Raw genomic sequence first — 18,422 nt, forward strand, 5'->3', positions numbered from 1 at the left:
CTGGTTAAGACTGTCAAACAAGCTCGGAATGAACTATCACAAGCATAGGCTTCGTTCAGCTTACTTTGGCCTACTCACTGAAACAGGAATGGAAGAGCTATTACCATTCAAACAAATGTTTCTGTCGAACAACTTCATTAACTACTTGGGCCCTACAGCCCACGTTGGTTTGCCAATCTCAGAACTCAGACAGCTTGCAAGCACAGCTTTTGAGGCATCAAAATTGAGCTACGCGAAGAGCCCTGACATCTCAGTTTTCAATATTGAACAGGAGCACTCACTCCAGTTGGAGGGTGATAGGATAGTTGAGAGATGATGCACAACAACGGTATCTACCACGAAATCACAATACCAACAACTATAAACAACGTCGCAAGCGAAATGACTACCACTACAATCAACCTGATCGCTACGTTCCTGCACCCAAACCACACAAAATAACAGGTAACAAAGGGTTCAATGACGATCAAACTGAAGACAAATGTTCTCAAAAATTTCTGCTATGTACAGAAACGCAAACATTTTGAGAAAGAGGAAAAAGTTAAGTTGCCATGACTAGGCTTGGATTTTCCTGAGAACAGCTCCGCCAAAATTAACACCACTAGCGAGGATGTAAACGATCACTCAAAACCCTATCAAGGACCCACTCGATCAAGAAACAAGCCCACGGGCTTTGACTTTAGACTCAGATACCAGTGTTGCGACGCACAAGGCAAACATCGCAAAAGCCAATCCCACTAAAACTCCGATAAGTCGATCTGTTTTCACCATGAATACAAATAACACATCACGACGTTGCAAACAATCACTCCACTTTGTGGGGATCATGACCACAAAACGCATCTCTGAAAGTCGCTACCTGGAAACAGTCCTGGAGTACTGCTTAACCCATGATGCGCTAATTGATTCGGGCTCGACAATATCGCTCATCTCTCGAACATTATTGAATGATCTCAAAAGGGCTGTGAACCCAGCCCTTTAAGTAAAAAAATGGAACGATGCGACACTAAACTTCGAGGTTTCACTCGATTACCTCGCCTCTCACAATGAGACTCATGCTGAAACTACACTTCCAAATGTATCGCTTGTTCACCCTGTGTATGTTACCAGCATCGAAACTGAACCCCTGCTACTCGGAGCAGACTTGATGGATCATTTGGTATCACTGATGGATTGGAAAAACAACCAATTGTGATCACAAGTAACCGTGCCGTCTCCACTGACCACATTGCCTTCTCCTAACTCTGGCTGCAACACAGTCATCCACAAGGAGTATCTGAAGACAGGACCCCTTGGGAAAAATACATTTCGATACCGCTTGGTACAGAGTCTGACTCGAGCAGATATTATGATATCATGTCAAATTCAATCAGCAAACCTGATATACTATTCTTTTCATTTCGAGCCAGCAGTCTCTGTGAGTGAGCAACTTCACCTCCTTGGAGTCATGCGATACTGTAGCTGAGATTAACTTCTCTTGTCCTTCAAACACTTCCTTAAGCACTGCGGTCGTCTAAGGAAACAAAGCATCAACGTTCAGAGTGGACTCTGTTTCCAATGATGAGGGGGACTGAAATCCCTTAAAATGAACGGTGTCAGGTCTGCCACTGACCCAGTGACTCCAACTGGTGAAACACTGTGTGATATTGGCGAAAGATATCCTCATCTCAGTTCGCAGGTACTGGAACGGTTGCCACACGTGGACGCTGTGGTGAATGGCAGGCCACGACAGCCACTGTGCGTTTTGAAGCACAAACACTAGGAGATTTGGTTGAAAAGTTACAGCCAATCTACTAACAACACGGCTGCTGACAACTTGTACAAAGGGTCCAACCTTTTCATTTGTGCCTCAGACACCAACACCAACCGCTGGTGGGGGGAATACTGGAACAATATTTGTAACATAGAACGTGGGGAATGGTCAGAGGTGACCTAAAATAACACTAATGTCGGTTTGGTTGTTATTTTGTGATGTCATTCAAAATGTTAAAAAGGAAATACTGTAACTTGAAAAGTATACACACTACATGTAAGAAGTTTCCATCCTCTGCGTTGTGCATGCTACAGTGTTTCTTCCTTTAAAAGTTGCGTCGTACTGCAGCACAGCATGCGGGCTGCCTCAGAATTCTATGGCACGTTATTGAAGTGTTGTTGCCATTAATGCTAGAACAGGTCGCTAGGTGTAGGCAAAACCATAAGCAAATAGGTAAACTGTGATATGACTAAAGAGTTAACCTGTTAGGGTATAGGGGGCAGTATTGAGAATTTTTGAAAAAATATGTGCCCATTTTTAACTGCCTATTACACCAACTCAGAAGCTAGAATATGCATATTATTGTTCAGGTTTGGATAGAAAACACCCTAAAGTTTCAAAAACTGTTTGAATGGTGTCTGTGAGTATAACAGAACTCATTTGGCAGGCAAAACCCTGAGACAGATTCTGACAGGAAGTGGATACCTGATGTGTTGAATTGACTTTGAGCCTATGCCATTGAAAAACAAAGGGGGTTAGGAATATTCTGGCACTTCCTATTGCTTCCACAAGATGTCCCCAGCCTTTACAAAGTGTTTTGAGTCTTCTACTCTGAGATCTGACCGAATAAGAGTCATGGAACGTGATGGCCCATTACTCACCTGGCGCGCGAGTTGATGGTGGGTACTCTCATTCCGAAACGTTTTAAAAGAGAACCCAATGGTCCGCCTTGAATTTTATTCATGTTCTGGTTAAAAAAGGCCCTAATGATTTATGCGATACAACGTTTGACATGTTTGAACGAACGGAAATATATTTTTTCCGTTCTTGAAGTGAAGTGAAGTCCGGCTGGCTTAGATCATGTGCTACAACACGGAGGTTTTTGGACATAAATGATGAGCTTTTTTGAACAAAACTACATTCGTTATGGACCTGGGACTCTTTGGAAGTGACATCTGATGAAGAGAATCAAAGGTAATGGATTATTTACATAGTATTTTCGATTTTAGATCTCTCCAACATGGCGGTTAATCTGTATCGCAATGCGTATTTTTCTGGCGCAGTGCTCAGATTATTGCAAAGTGTGATTTCCCAGTAAGGTTAATTTTAAATCTGGCAAGTCCATTGCGTTCAAGAGATGCAAATCTATAATTCTTTGAATGACAATATAATATTTTACCAATGTTTTCTAATATTAATTAATTATTTTGTTGTCATGACTTGACTGCCGGTATTGGAGGGAAACGATTTCCTGAACATCAATGCCATAGTAAAACGCTGTTTTTAGATATAAATATGAACTTGATAGAACTAAAAATGCATGCATTGTCTAACATAATGTCCTAGGAGTGCCATCTGATGGAGATTGTAAAAGGTTAGTGCATAATTTTAGCTGATTTTATGGTTTTGGTGACGCCTGTCTTTGAATCGACAATGCATTACACACAGCTATTTTCAATGTACTCTCCTAACATAACCTAACTTTATGCTTTCCCCGTAAAACCTTTTTGAAATCGGAAAACGTGGTTAGATTAAGGAGATGTTTATCTTTCAAAGGCTGTAAGTTAGTTGTATGTTTGAGAAATCTGAATTTTGACATTTATTTGGTTTCAAATTTGCCGCTCTTGAAATGCACCTGCTGTTGATAGGGTGCGCCACGGGGGGCACGCTAACGTCCCACATAGCCCCAAGAAGTTAATCAGGGTGCTTTTTCGACAAATAGACAGATATTTTCATCAAGGACACGTTGTTTGCAGAGTCCACAAACAGGAGGTGGAGTTCCAGAGCTCACAGGTGTGCCTGGCATGGATTGTGACTCCATCTCGCCCTCTTCAAAGCATCATTCTCCCCCTGACTCTCCGCCAATAACACCTGGCTCTGGACCAATGCATCAACTGATTCATTTTACAATCACGGCTAAACCGATTTAATTAAGGGTTTCATTTAGGAAAATATGGCGCTGTACAACGGGACCGGTTGAGAGTACTGTAGGCCAAAACTACTAAGTGACAGCAAGTGAAGAGCAAAATAATCCTAACATTTCCAAATAAAAATCTGATTGATTTATCAAGACCAGTCCCCATGCTCTATCATCCAGTAATAATAATAATCGTTGGATAACAGATCGGCTCTCGGAACTCATTAAGAGACAGCTTCTATTTTCAATGTAAACATTAATTCATAATGTTAAACCCATAGTTTTTAGGCCTGCAACAGTAAACAGAAAATTGCGTGTCAATTCATAAACCATGTGCCATGGAATCGGAACAATGAAAATCTCTTCCCAACTAAACTCAGCAAAAAAAGAAAAGTCCCTTTTTCAGGACCCTGTCTTTCAAAGATAATTTGTAAAAATCCAAAGACCTTCACAGATCTTCATTGTAAAGAGTTTAAACACTGTTTCCCATGTTGGTTCAATGAAACATAAACAATTAATGAACATGCACCTGTGGAACGGTCATTAAGACACTAACAGCTTACTGATGGTAGAGTTTGGACAGAGTTATGAAAACCTAGGACACTAAAGAGGTCTTTTAACTGACTCTGAAAAACACCAAAAAAAAGATGCCCAGGGTCCTTGCTCATCTGCATGAATGTGCTTTAGGCATGCTGCAAGGAGGCATGAGGACTGCAGATGTGGCCAGGGCAATAAATTGCAATGTCCGTACTGTGAGACGCCTAAGACAGAGCTACAGGGAGACAGGACGGACAGCTGATTGTCCTCGCTGTGGCAGACCACGTGTAACAACACCTGCACAGGATCGGTACATCTGAACATCACACCTGTGGGACAGGAACAGGATGGCAACAACAACTGCCCGAGTTACACCAGGAACGCACAATCCCTCCATCAGTGCTCAGACTGTCCGCAATAGGCTGAGAGAGGCTGGACTGAGGGCTTGTAGGCCTGTTGTAAGGCAGGTCCTCACCAGACATCACTGGCAACAATGTCGCCTATGGGCACAAACCCACCGTCGCTGGACCAGACAGGACTGGAAAAAGTGCTCCTCATTGATGAGTCGCGGTTTTGTCTCACCAAAGGTGATGGTCAGATTCGCGTTTACCGTCGAAGGAATGAGCGATACACCGAGGCCTGTACTCTGGAGCGGGATCGATTTGGAGGTGGATGGTCCGTCATGGTCTGGGGCGGTGTGTCACAGCATCATCGGACTGAGCTTGTTGTCATTGCAGGCAATCTCAATGCTGTGCGTTACAGGGAAGACATCCTCCTCCCTCTTGTGGTACCCTTCCTGCAGGCTCATTCTGACATGACCCTCCAGCATGACAATGCCACCAGCCATACTGCTCGTTCTGTGCGTGATTTCCTGCAAGACAGGAATGTCAGTGTTCTGCCATGGCCAGCGAACAGCCCGGATCTCAATACCCATTGAGCACGTCTGGGACCTGTTGGATCGGAGGGTGAGGGCTAAGGCCATTCTCCCCAGAAATGTCCAGGAACTTGCAGGTGCCTTGGTGGAAGAGTGGGGTAACATCTCACAGCAAGAACTGGGAAATCTGGTGCAGTCTATGAGGAGGAGATACACTGCAGTACTTAATGCAGCTGGTGGCCACACCAGATACTGACTGTTACTTTTGATTTTGAACCCCCCCTTTGTTCAGGGACACATTATTCCATTTCTGTTAGTCACGTCTGTGGAACTTGTTCAGTTTATGTCTCAGTTGTTGAAACATGTTATGTTCATACAAATATTCATACATGTTAAGTTTGATGAAAATAAACGCAGTTGACAGTGAGAGGACGTTTCCTTTTTTGCTGAGTTTATTTTTCAATCTATATGGCACAGCTGTCAAATTTTTGTTCCTTAACTTCATCGGGGTATGGGGCAGTATTTTGACGTCCGGATGAAAAGCATGCCCGTAGTAAACTGCCTGCTACTCAGGCCCAGAAGGTAGGATATGCATATTATTAGTAGATTTGGATAGAAAACACTGAAGTTTGTAAAACTGTTTGAATGATGTCTGTGAGTATAACAGAACTCATATGGCAGGCAAAAACCTGAGAAAAAATCCAACAAGGTAGTGTGGAAAGCTGAGGTTTGTAGTTTTTCCAAGTGATTGCCTATCTAATACACAGTGTCTGTGGGGTCATTTTGCACTTCCTAAGGCTTCCACTAGATGTCAACAGTCTTTAGAACGTTGTTTCATGCTTCTACTGTGAATGGGGAGAGAATAAGAGCATATGGAGTCAGATGACTGAGAAAATGACATGAGCTCAATCGCGAGCTCACATGAGAGTTAGCTGTGTTCCTTATCATTTCTGAAGACAAAGGAATCGTCCGGTTGGAATATTATGGAAGATTTATGATAAAAACATCCTAAAGATTGATTCTATACATCGTTTGACATGTTTCTACGAACTGTAATATAACTTTTTTGACTTTTCGTCTGAACTCACTTCGCAAGCACAGTGGATTTGGATTACTCGACTGAACGCGCCAACAAAATGGAGGTATTTGGACATAAAGATGAACTTTATCGAACAAAACAAACATTTATTGTGGAACTTAGATTCCTGGGAGTGCATTCCGATGAAGATTATCAAAGGTAAGTGAATATTTATAATGAGATTTGTGACTTCTGTTGACTCCAAAATGGCGGGTATCTGTTTTGATGTCTGAGCGCTGTACTCAGATTATTGCAAAGTTTGCTTTCGCCGTAAAGCTTTTTTGAAATCTGACACAGTGGTTGCATTAAGGAGAAGTTTATCTATAATTCTGTGCATCACACTTGTATCTTTTATCAAAGTTTATGATGAGCATTTCTGTAAATTGATGTGCTCATTCACAGGACGTTTTGGAGGCAAAACATTTCTGAACATTACACAGCAATGTAAAATATATGTTTTTTAATATAAATATGAACTTTATCGAGCAAAACATGCATGTATTGTGTAACATGAAGTCCTATGAGTGCCATCTGATGAAGATCATCAAAGGTTAGTGATTCATTTTAGCTGAATTTCTGCTTTTTTGTGACACCTCTCCTTGCTTGGAAAAAGGCTGTGTGGTTTTTCTTGTCTAGGTGCTGTCCTGACATAATCTAATGCTATGCTTTCGCCGTAAAGTCTTTTTAAAATCGGACAGGGTGGTTGGATTAACGAGAAGATTATCTTTAACCTCTCTGGCGCATGTGGGACGAACTCGTCCCACCTACGTAAAAGCCACTGAAATCCAGTGGTGCGATTTTTGAATCGTTTGAAATACTATTACTTCAATTTCTCAAACATATGACTATTTTACAGCTATTTAAAGACAAGAATCTCGTTAATCTAACCACACTGTCCGATTTCAAAAAGGCTTTACAACGAAAGCAAAACATTAGATTATGTCAGCAGAGTGCCCAGCCAGAAATAATCAGACACCCATTTTTCAAGCTAGCATATCATGTCACATAAACCCAAACCACAGCTAAATGCAGCACTAACCTTTTATGATCTTCATCAGATGACACACCTAGGACATTGTGTTATACAATACATGCATGTCTGTTCAATCAAGTTCATATATATATCAAAAAACAGCTTTTTACATTAGCATGTGACGTTCAGAAAAAGCATAACCCCCACAAACTTCCGGGGAATTTACTAACAGTTTGCTAAATTACTCACGATAAACGTTCACAAAAAGTATAACAATTATTTTAAGAATTATAGATACATTACTCCTCTATGCACTCGATATGTCCGATTTTAAAATAGCTTTTCGGATGAAGCACATTTTGCAATAATCTAAGTACATAGCCCGGCATCACAGGGCTAGCTATTTAGACACCCACCCAGGTCAGCCTCCACCAAAATCACATTCCCTATAAGAAAAATGTTCTTACCTTGCTTGTTCTTCATCAGAATACACTGCCAGGACTTCTACTTCAATAACAAATGTAGGTTTGGTCCCAAATAATCCATCGTTATATCCAAACAGCGACGTTTTGTTGGTGAGTTCTATACACTATCAGAATGCTACATCACGGTCTCGCGCATGGCGCATTGGCGTGACAAAAAATGACTAAATATTCCATTACCGTACTTCGAAGCATGTCAACCACTGTTTAAAACCAATTTTTATGCCATTTATCTCGTAGAAAAGCGATAATATTCCGACCGGGAATATGCAATGCGCCTAAACAGCCGAATTAAATTTCTCCTCAGGAGCGAATCGTGCACGCGCCTCATTCAAAGGTCCTCTGATCCGCCACTTACCAAAGGCGATAATGTGTTTCAGCCTGAGGCTGCCTCGTCAACCTTCAGGTATTTTCCGGGTTCTGAGAGCCTATCGGAGCCCTGGGAATTGTCACGTTACAGCTAAGATCCTTACTTTTCAATAAACAGATGCAAGACGCACGACTCCTTGTCAGACAGGGTACTTCCTGCATGAAACCTTGTCAGGTTTTTGCCTGCCATAGGAGTTCTGTTATACTCACAGACACCATTCAAACAGTTTTAGAAACTTTCGGGTGTTTTCTATCCAAACCTGAACAATAATATGCATATTCTAGCTTCTGAGTTGGTGTAGGAGGCAGTTAAAAATGGGCACATATTTTTTCCAAAATTCTCAATGCTGCCCCCTAGCCCGTAGAGGTTAAAATGGGATATAATAGTTGTATGTTTGAGAAATTTGAATTATGAGATTTTTGTTGTTTTGAATTTGGCGCCCTGCTATTTCACTGGCTGTTGGCGAGTGTGTCCCGTAGGTGGGACACTAGCATCCCACATACCTCAGAGAGGTTAAATGAAACTGGTATTCTGGTCTTTAATGCAGGGCCGACAGACAAGTTCCTTACTTTTTCCCCCTTCCTTTTGATAAAGGTTCCAATTATATATATTTTTTAACCTCTATGGGACCGGCGGGACGAATTCGTCCCACCTACGTAACAGCCAGTTGAATCCTGTGGCGCGATTTTTAAAACGTTTGAAATACTATTACTTCAATTTCTCAAACATATGACTATTTTACAGCTATTTAAAGACAAGACTCTCGTTAATCTAACCACACTGTCCGATTTCAAAAAGGCTTTACAACGAAAGCAAAACATTAGATTATGTCAGGAGAGTGCCCAGCCAGAAATAATCAGACACCCATTTTTCAAGCTAGCATATAATGTCACAAAAACCCAAACCACAGCTAAATGCAGCACTAACCTTTTATGATCTTCATCAGATGACACACCTAGGACATTATGTTATACAATACATGCATGTCTGTTCAATCAAGTTCATATTTATATCAAAAACCAGCTTTTTACATTAGCATGTGACGTTCAGAAAAAGCATACCCCCCGCAAACTTCCGGGGAATTTACTAACAATTTGCTAAATTACTCACGATAAACGTTCACAAAAAGCATAACAATTATTTTAAGAATTATAGATACATTACTCCTCTATGCACTCGATATGTCCGATTTTAAAATAGCTTTTCGGATGAAGCACATTTTGCAATATTCTAAGTACATAGCCCAGCCATCACGGGCTAGCTATTTAGACACCCACCCAGTTTAGCCTTCACCAAATTTCCTATAAGAAAAATGGTCTTACCTTTCCTGTTCTTCGTCAGAATGCACTCCCAGGACTTCTACTTCAATAACAAATGTAGGTTTGGTCCCAAATAATCCATCGTTATATCCAAACAGCGGCGTTTTGTTCGTGCGTTCTAGATTCTATCAGAATGGTAAATCACGGTCGTGCGCATGGCGCAGAACGTGACAAAACATTTCTAAATATTCCATTACCGTATTTCGAAGCATGTCAACCGCTGTTTAAAATCAATTTTTATGCAATTTATCTCGTAGAAAAGCGATAATATTCCGACCGGGAATCTGCAATTAGCTAAACAGCCGAAGGAAAATACAGCACAGGGTCGAATCGCGCACGCGCCTAATTCTATTGTCCTCTGATGGGACACTTGGAAAAGGGGATTCTGTGTTTCAGCCTGAGGCTGCCTCGTCATCGTTCAGGTTTTTCCCGGGCTCTGAGAGCCTATTGGAGCCCTAGGAATTGTCACGTTACAGCTAAGATCCTGACTCTTCAATAAACAGAAGCAAGAACAACAACACCTTGTCAGACAGGGTACTTCCTGCATGAAACCTTCTCAGGTTTTTGCCTGCCATAGGAGTTCTGTTATACTCACAGACACCATTCAAACAGTTTTAGAAACTTTAGGGTGTTTTCTATCCAAACCTGAACAATAATATGCATATTCTAGCTTCTGAGTTGGTGTAGGAGGCAGTTAAAAATGGGCACATATTTTTTCCAAAATTCTCAATACTGCCCCTAGCCCGTAGAGGTTAATCAATTAGTATATTTGAGTTTAACCACAATACAGTTTAAGTCAGAAGTTTACATACACTTAGGTTGGAGTCATTAAAACTAATTTTTCAACCACTCCACAAATCTCTGTTAACAAACTATAGTTTTTTCAAGTCGGTTAGGACATCTACTTTGTGCATGACACAAGTAATTTTTCCAACAATTGTTTACCGACAGATTATTTCACTTATCATTCACTGTATAACAATTCCAGTGGGTCAGAAGTTTACATACACTAAGTTGACTGTGCCTTTAAACAGCTTCGAAAATTCCAGAAACTGATGTCATGGCTTTAGAAGCTTCTGATAGGCTAATTGACATCACTTGACTCAATTGGAGGTGTACCTGTGGATGTATTTCAAGGCCTACCTTCAAAATCAGTGCCTCTTTGCTTGACATCATAGGAAAATCAAAAGAAATCAGCCAAGACCTCAGAAAAAAAATTGTAGACCTCCACAAGTCTGGTTCATCCTTGGGATCAATTTCCAAACGCCTGAATGTACCACGTTCATCTGTACAAACAATAGTACGCAAGTATTAACACCATGGGACCACGCAGCTGTCATACCACTCAGGAAGGAGACGCATCCTGTCTCCTAGAGATGAATGTACTTTGGTGCGAAAAGTGCAAATCAATCCCAGAACAGCAGCAAACATTTTACTTTTTTATTTTTATTTTATTTTAGTCATTTAGCAGACACTCTTATCCAGAGCGACTTACAGTAGTGAATGCATACATTTCATAAATTTTTTCTCCGTACTGGTCCCCCGTGGGAATTGAACCCACAACCCTGGCGTTGCAAACACCATGCTCTACCAACTGAGCCATTCTTACTAATTTGTAAATAAAGTCAAATAGAGTCAGTATCTATATCCACAGTAAAACGAGTCCTACATCGACATAACCTGAAAGGCCGCTCAGCAAGAAAGAAGGCACTGCTCCAAAATCGCCATAAAAAAAGCCAGACTACGGTTTGCAACTGCACATGGGGACAAAGATGGGGGTGGCAGTATCATGTTGTGGGGGTGCTTTGCTGCAGGAGGGAGTGGTGCACCTCACAAACTAGATAGCATCATGAGGATGGAAAATGATGTGGATATATTGAAGCAAGACATCAGTCAGGAAGTTGAAGCTTGGTCGCAAATGGGTCTTGCAAATGGACAATGACCCCAATAAAACTTTAATAGTTGTGGCAGAATGGCTTAAGGACAACAAAGTCAAGGTATTGGAGTGGCCATCACAAAGCCCTGACCTCAATCCAATGGAAATTGTGTGGGCAGAACTGAAAAAGCGTGTGCGAGCAAGGATGCCTACAAACGTGACTCAGTTACACCAGCTCTGTCAGGAGGAATGGGCCAAAATTGTGGGAAGCGTATGGAAGGCTATCTGAAATGTTTGACCCAAGTTAAACAATTTAAAGGTAATGCTACCAAATACTAATTGAGTGTATGTAAACTTCTGACCCACTGGGAATGTGATGAAAGAAATAAGAGCTGAAACATATCATTCTCTACTATTATTCTGACATTTCACATTCTTAACCTGTTGGGGCTAGGGGGCAGTATTTGCACGGCCGGATAAAAAACGTACCCGATTTAATCTGGTTACTACTCCTGCCCAGTAACTAGAATATGCATATAATTGTTTGATTTGGATAGAAAACACCCTAACGTTTCTAAAACTGTTTGAATGGTGTCTGTGAGTATAACAGAACTCATTTGGCAGGCCAAAACCTGAGAAGATTCCAAACAGGAAGCGCTTTCTCTGACCATTTCATGGCCTTATTGATCATCTCTAACAAAAACAGGGGATCTCTGGCATGACGTGACATTTTCTAATGCTCCCATAGGCTCTCAGAAGGCGCCAGAAAGCTGAATCGTGGCTTTGCAGCCCATGGCTGAAAAACATTGGCGCATTTTGATAGTGGTCGATCTGAGGACAATGGGACGGGGCGCGAGTGCCCGAGTCGACTCCATGTTTACTTTCTCTCTCTTTGAACGAAAACCACCACTCCCGGTCGGAATATTATCGCTTTTTTATGAGAAAAATGGCATAAAAATTTATTTTAAACAGCGGTTGACATGCTTCGAAGTACGGTAATGGAATATTTAGACATTTTTTGTCACGAAACGCGTCGGGCGCGTGACCCTTATTTACCCCTCGGATAATGTCTTGAACGCACGAACAAAACGCCGCTATTTGGATATAACTATGGATTATTTGGGACCAAACCAACATTTGTTATCGAAGTAGAAGTCCTGGGAGTGCATTCTGACGAAGAACACCAAAGGTAATCAAACTTTTCTAATAGTAAATCGGAGTTTGGTGAGTACCACACTTGGTTGGTGTCAAAATAGCTAGCCTGTGATGGCTGGGCTATCTACTTAGAATATTGCAAAATGTGCTATTTTAAAATCGGACATAGCGAGTGCATAAAGGAGTTCTGTATCTATAATTCTTAAAATAATTATGTTTTTTGTGAACGTTTATCGTGAGTAATTTAGTAAATTCACCGGAAGTGTTCGGTGGGAATGCTAGTCACATGCTAGTCACATGCTAATGTAAAAAGCTGTTTTTTTTTATATAAATATGAACTTGATTGAACAAAACATGCATGTATTGTATAACATAATGTCCTAAGATTGTCATCTGATGAAGATCATCAAAGGTTAGTGCTGCATTTAGCTGTGGTTTGGGTTTATGTGACATTATATGCTAGCTTGAAAAATGGGTGTCTGATTATTTCTGGCTGGGTACTCTGCTGACATAATCTAATGTTTTGCTTTCGTTGTAAAGCCTTTTTGAAATCGGACAGTGTGGTTAGATTAACGAGAGTCTTGTCTTTAAAATGGTGTAAAATAGTCATATGTTTGAGAAATTGAAGTAATAGCATTTCTAAGGTATTTGAATATCGCGCCACGGGATTCCACTGGCTGTTGAGTAGGTGGGACGATTTCGTCCCACATACCCTAGAAAGGTTAAGAGAGGGATGCGATTTTAGAATCTGTAAGAGGAAATTGTTTCTATAACTGTGTACATTAAGTAGTCACCGCCCCCTTGAGTGAGGTCAGAGAGCCTGCCAGTCTGACAGAACCGCCCCTTTTGAATGAACTGTATCAAATTATGGGTTAAGAATTAACATATCAGACCAGAGAGATGTAGAGCTGCAGCTCACATTTAAAGTGGTTTGAACTCTGAATCTCAACACGAGGTTGAGACGATAAAGTCACCTCCCGGACAATCACTCGTACGGATGATTGGCTGTCCTAATAACGTACCTGGAAAAGCGAAGTTAAGTGGGACCATTCTACTACTCTATTCTGCTACTCTCATCACCCCACTGGAAACCATCGACATGGAGGGCTAGCCTATCTTCAAATAAGCATCTTCTAGAGCGAATGAATGTAGAATAAAGTCTGTAACTCTGTTCAGGACCACATGACAAGTCACCGGATACTGGACGATTGCAGAGGAGAACAACAGCAGAAGATGGGTTGGAACCATTTCGGACAATCGGAGCCTGACAAGCGTGCCGCAAAAAGGCCCAACCCCCTTTCCAAGGTGGCCCGGTTCAGAGAGAGACACATGGCAAACCAAGGCATTTCCATGTAAAAACATGAATTATTTCTTACTCCAAGCAGGCGGCGGTTCGTGTGCAAAGTATAAGTGAGAGTAGTTTCTAAATGTACCAATGTTAAGTGTCTCTGTCCCTCTCTCTCCATGTCTTTTGTAACAAGCAGCCATATTGTTTTGAGTCCGCTAGGGACCTGTTTTTAATATATTAAGTGTGTATATTTATCCTGTGTTACTATTTAGTTAGCTTGTAAATAAATAACTAAACCAATTTGACTAGTACTGAATCGTAAATAAGGCTCTGGTTTTTGCAGATGCAAGGTTACAACTGTTCAGAATGACACAAGGTTATGATTAACAAGTTGACTGTTTATGAATGTAATAGGTAAAGACCTTTAGAGTTTAATTCAGGAGTTGGTAACTTTAAAGAACGGCTCTCGTGGTGCCCCAGATCCTAATGAGTTAACCTCACTAGGGTAGGGGGCAACATACAGACTTTTGGATGAAAAGCGTGCCCGAAGTAAACTTCCTGCTACTCAGGTCCAGAAGCTAGGATATGCATATAATTGGTAGATTTGGATAGAAAACTCTAAAGTTTCCAAAACTGTTAAAATAATGTCTGTGAGTATAACAGAACTGATATGGCAGGCAAAAACCTGAGGAAAATCCATACAGGAAGTGCTATTTTTTTGAAATGCCTGTTTTTCCATTGAAAGCCTATCCACCATACTAAGACTTATGATGCAGTTCACGATCCCTATGGCTTCCACTACATGTGGCCAGTCTTTAGGCATTGTTTCAGGCTTTACTCTGAAAAATGAGGGAGCAACACCACTTTCAATGAGAGGACAGTGGAAATTTCCAGACATGAGTCCAGCGCATGACCGGGAGCGCACCTTTCTTGTTTCTCCTTTTCTATTGACGAAGCTATTGTCCGGTTGAGATATGATCAATTATTTATGACAAAAACAACCTGAGGGTTGATTATAAACATCGTTTGACATGTTTCTAGGAACTTTTATGGTACTTTTTTGATTTTTTGTCTGTCTGTTGTGACCGCACTTTGTTCCAATGGATTACTGAACCAAACTCACCAACAAAACGGAGGTTATGGAATATAAAGAGGGACATTATCGAACAAAACAAACATTTATTGTGTAACATGGGAGTCTTGGGAGTGCAATCATATGAAGATCATCAAAGGTAAGTGAAACATTTTATCGCTATTTCTAACTTTTGTTAAACCTCTACTTGGCTGGTTACTGTTTGTAATGATTTGTCTGCTGGGCGCTGTTCTCAGATAATCGCATAGTTTGCTTTCGCCGTAAAGCCTTTTTGAAATCTGATACAGTGGTTGGATTAACAAGAAGTTTATCTTTAAGCTGGTGTATAACATTTTGATCTTTTATGTATGTTTATTATGAGAATTTCTGTTTTGTTGAGTTTCACGCTCTGCAATTTCACTGGATGTTGTTTGAGACAGTGGATTACTGAACAAAACGTTTTTGGATATAAAGAGGGACTTGATCGAACAAATCGAACATTTATTGGGTAACTGTGAGTTTTGTGAGTGTAACCATATGAAAAACATCAAAGGTAAGTGATTAATTTTAGCGCTATTTCTGACTTTTGTTACTTGGCTGGTTACTGTTTGTAATGATTTGTCTGCTGGGCGCTGTTCTCAGATAATCGCATGATTTGCTTTCGCCGTAAAGTCTTCTTGAAATCTGACACCGTGGTTAGATTAACAAGAAGTTAATCTTTAAACCGATGTATAACACTTGTATGTTTCATTAATTTTTATTTCTGTTTTTGAATTTGGCGCTCTGCAATTTCACTGGATGTTGGCCAGGTGGGATGGTAGCGTCCCACACCCCCTAGAGAGGTTAATTGTTACATGATTAATTTAAATCGGGTAACAATTAAACATAGTTAGTTGATTAGATAAATAACACTCTTCAGATGAATGAAAGTTAAGTCACGACACTGCCAAGCCACACAGCTCGCTTAACCTGCAAGCCAGCCGCACTAATGTGTAGGAGGAAACATCGTAAACCTCGCGACCCTCCCCTAAACTGGGCGATGCTGGGCCAATTGTGCGTCGCTTCATGGGTCTCAATATAACAGCCTGGGAACGAACCGGGCGTTAGACCGCTGCGCCACTCTAGAGGCCTCTGAGTCTACTTTTATCCAATCTAAAAAACACAATTTCAAGTTTTGCTGCATAAGACTGAATTGAGGCGGTGGTCACATAGCCGTACAGGAGGAGGCTAATTCAAACATTTCTAATCTGAATATCTCAAGTTCGTTCAACTGTCGGAGCCCGAGGGAGCGCCGGTGCGCACTCATAGGCCTGCAGCTACAGCCAAATAATAGCCACACCACACCAAAGGTTCATAAACTTGAAAAGTAAGTCAAGCTGGTGTTTATAGGGAAAATATGAAAAGGCTATTACAGTTGAAGTCGGAAGTTTACATAGACCTTAGCCAAATACATTTAAACTCAGTTTTTCACAATTCCTGACATTTAATCCAAGAAAATATTCCCTGTTTTAGGTCAGTTAGGATCACCACTTTATTTTAAGAATGTGAAATGTCTGAAAAATAGTAGAAAGAATGATTTATTTCAGCTTTCATTTCTTTCATCACATTCCCAGTGGGTCAGAAGTTTACATACACTCAATTAGTATTTGGTAGCATTGCCTTTAAAATGTTTAACTTGAGTCAAAAGTTTAGGGTAGCCTTCCACAAGCTTCCCTCAATAAGTTGGGTGCATTTTGGCCCATTCCTCCTGACAGAGCTGATGTAACTGAGTCAGGATGTAGGCCTCCTTGCTCGCACACGCTTTTTCAGTTCTGCCTACAAATTTTCTATGGGATTGTGTTCTTCGGCTTGCAAGCCTCCCCATTTTTCCTCCATAACGATGGTCATTATGGCCAAACAGTTTTATTTTTGTTTCATCAGACCAGAGGATATTTCTCCAAAAACTACAATCTTTGTCCCCATACGCAGCTGCAAACTGTAGTCTGGCTTTTTGGAGCGGTGGCATCGTCCTTGCTGAGCGGCCTTTCAGGTTATGTCGATATAGGACTCATTTTACTGTGGATATAGATACTTTTGTACCTATTTCCTCCAGCATCTTCACAAGGTCCTTTGCTGTTGTTCTGGGATTGATTTGCATTTTTCACACCAAAGTACGTTCATCTCTAGGAGACAGAACGCGTCTCCTTCCTGAGCGGTATGACGGCTGCGTGGTCCCATGGTGTTTATACTTGCGTACTATTGTTTGTACAGATGAACGTCTTACCTTCAGGCATTTGGAAATTGCTCCCAAGGATGGACCAGACTTGTGGAGTAGTACAATTATTTTTTTTTCTGAGGTCTTGGCTGATTTCTTTTGACTTTCCCATGATGTCAAGCAAAGAGGCACTGAGTTTGAAGGTAGGCCTTGAAATACATTCACAGGTACACCTCCAATTGAGTCAAATGATGTCAATTAGCCTATCAGAAGCTTCTAAAGCCATGACATAATTTTCTGAAATTTTCCAAGCTGTTTAAAGGCACAGTCAACTTAGTGTATGTAAACTTCTGACCCACTGGAATTGTGATAAAGTGAATGATAAGTGAAATAATCTGTCTGTAAACAATTGTTGGAAAAATTACTTGTGTCATGCACAAAGTAGATGTCCTAACCGACTTGCCAAAACTATAGTTTGTTAACAAGGAATTTGTGGAGTGGTTGATAAACAAGTTTTAATGACTCCAACCTAAGTGTATGTAAACTTCCGACTTCAACTGTATATTGCAGCGAACACTTAGCCTACAGTTGGAAATTAATTAAGCCAACGAAATTGTCTCAACAGAATGAAACAAAACACTTTTTGCATATTTAAAGAACTGGTTTAGATTAGCATAAATATGCCTACAATTATCATAATAATATACAATAATATAATGATAAAACAAATGATAAACATGGAAAGTAAATAAATAAAAGATAGAAAATTGCATCAAACCTGAATAGCAACCTGTCCACTAGAATATTAAAACGTGTCCCCATGGACGGCATTCCCCTTTTTGGCTTCTTTTCACTATACTCTTTCTCCTCTAACTTCCGTTTTATTTCAGGCCAAGGCTCCTCTCTATTCTCTTCTCAGCAACAGGCGCACGAGGTGAGCGGTCGGAACCGGCTTCAGCTGGACCTGGCCAGCCTAAGCAATACGTTTTAAGTTGCAATAGGTTGACAGATAACAAGCTTGCTAAGTTTTTCATCACCTCACCAATTAAATTAACAGAAGACCGGTCCTGGGTCCATTCTTGGAATTTCGGGTCTGGTGGACCCGTGAAGACCTCTAATACACACACACAGCGACACGAGGGTACATGCAGCACCTGAGTACTTAATCCAATTCAAGCCATCATTGCCATAAACTTAATCAGAGAGTGTTAACTGAGTTAGCAACTGAACAAGCAAAGCACACGAGCATTACAGTCCATTTTAGATATACAGTAGTACCATCTGGCATTTTGGTGAGGGGCATGCTACAATTCC

At 40.8% G+C, this 18,422-nt stretch overlaps 1 protein-coding gene across 19 annotated transcripts in view; it reads right to left on the reverse strand.

The window, feature by feature from the left end:
• The window catches only part of LOC115156587 (disks large homolog 1), a 285,164-nt gene that overhangs the window by 13,294 nt on the left and 253,448 nt on the right, over window positions 1–18,422 (reverse strand). The gene's annotated exons all lie outside the window — the stretch shown is intronic.

Source organism: Salmo trutta, chromosome 21 (assembly GCF_901001165.1).
Source record: "Salmo trutta chromosome 21, fSalTru1.1, whole genome shotgun sequence".
NCBI classification, from domain to species: Eukaryota; Metazoa; Chordata; class Actinopteri; order Salmoniformes; family Salmonidae; genus Salmo; species Salmo trutta.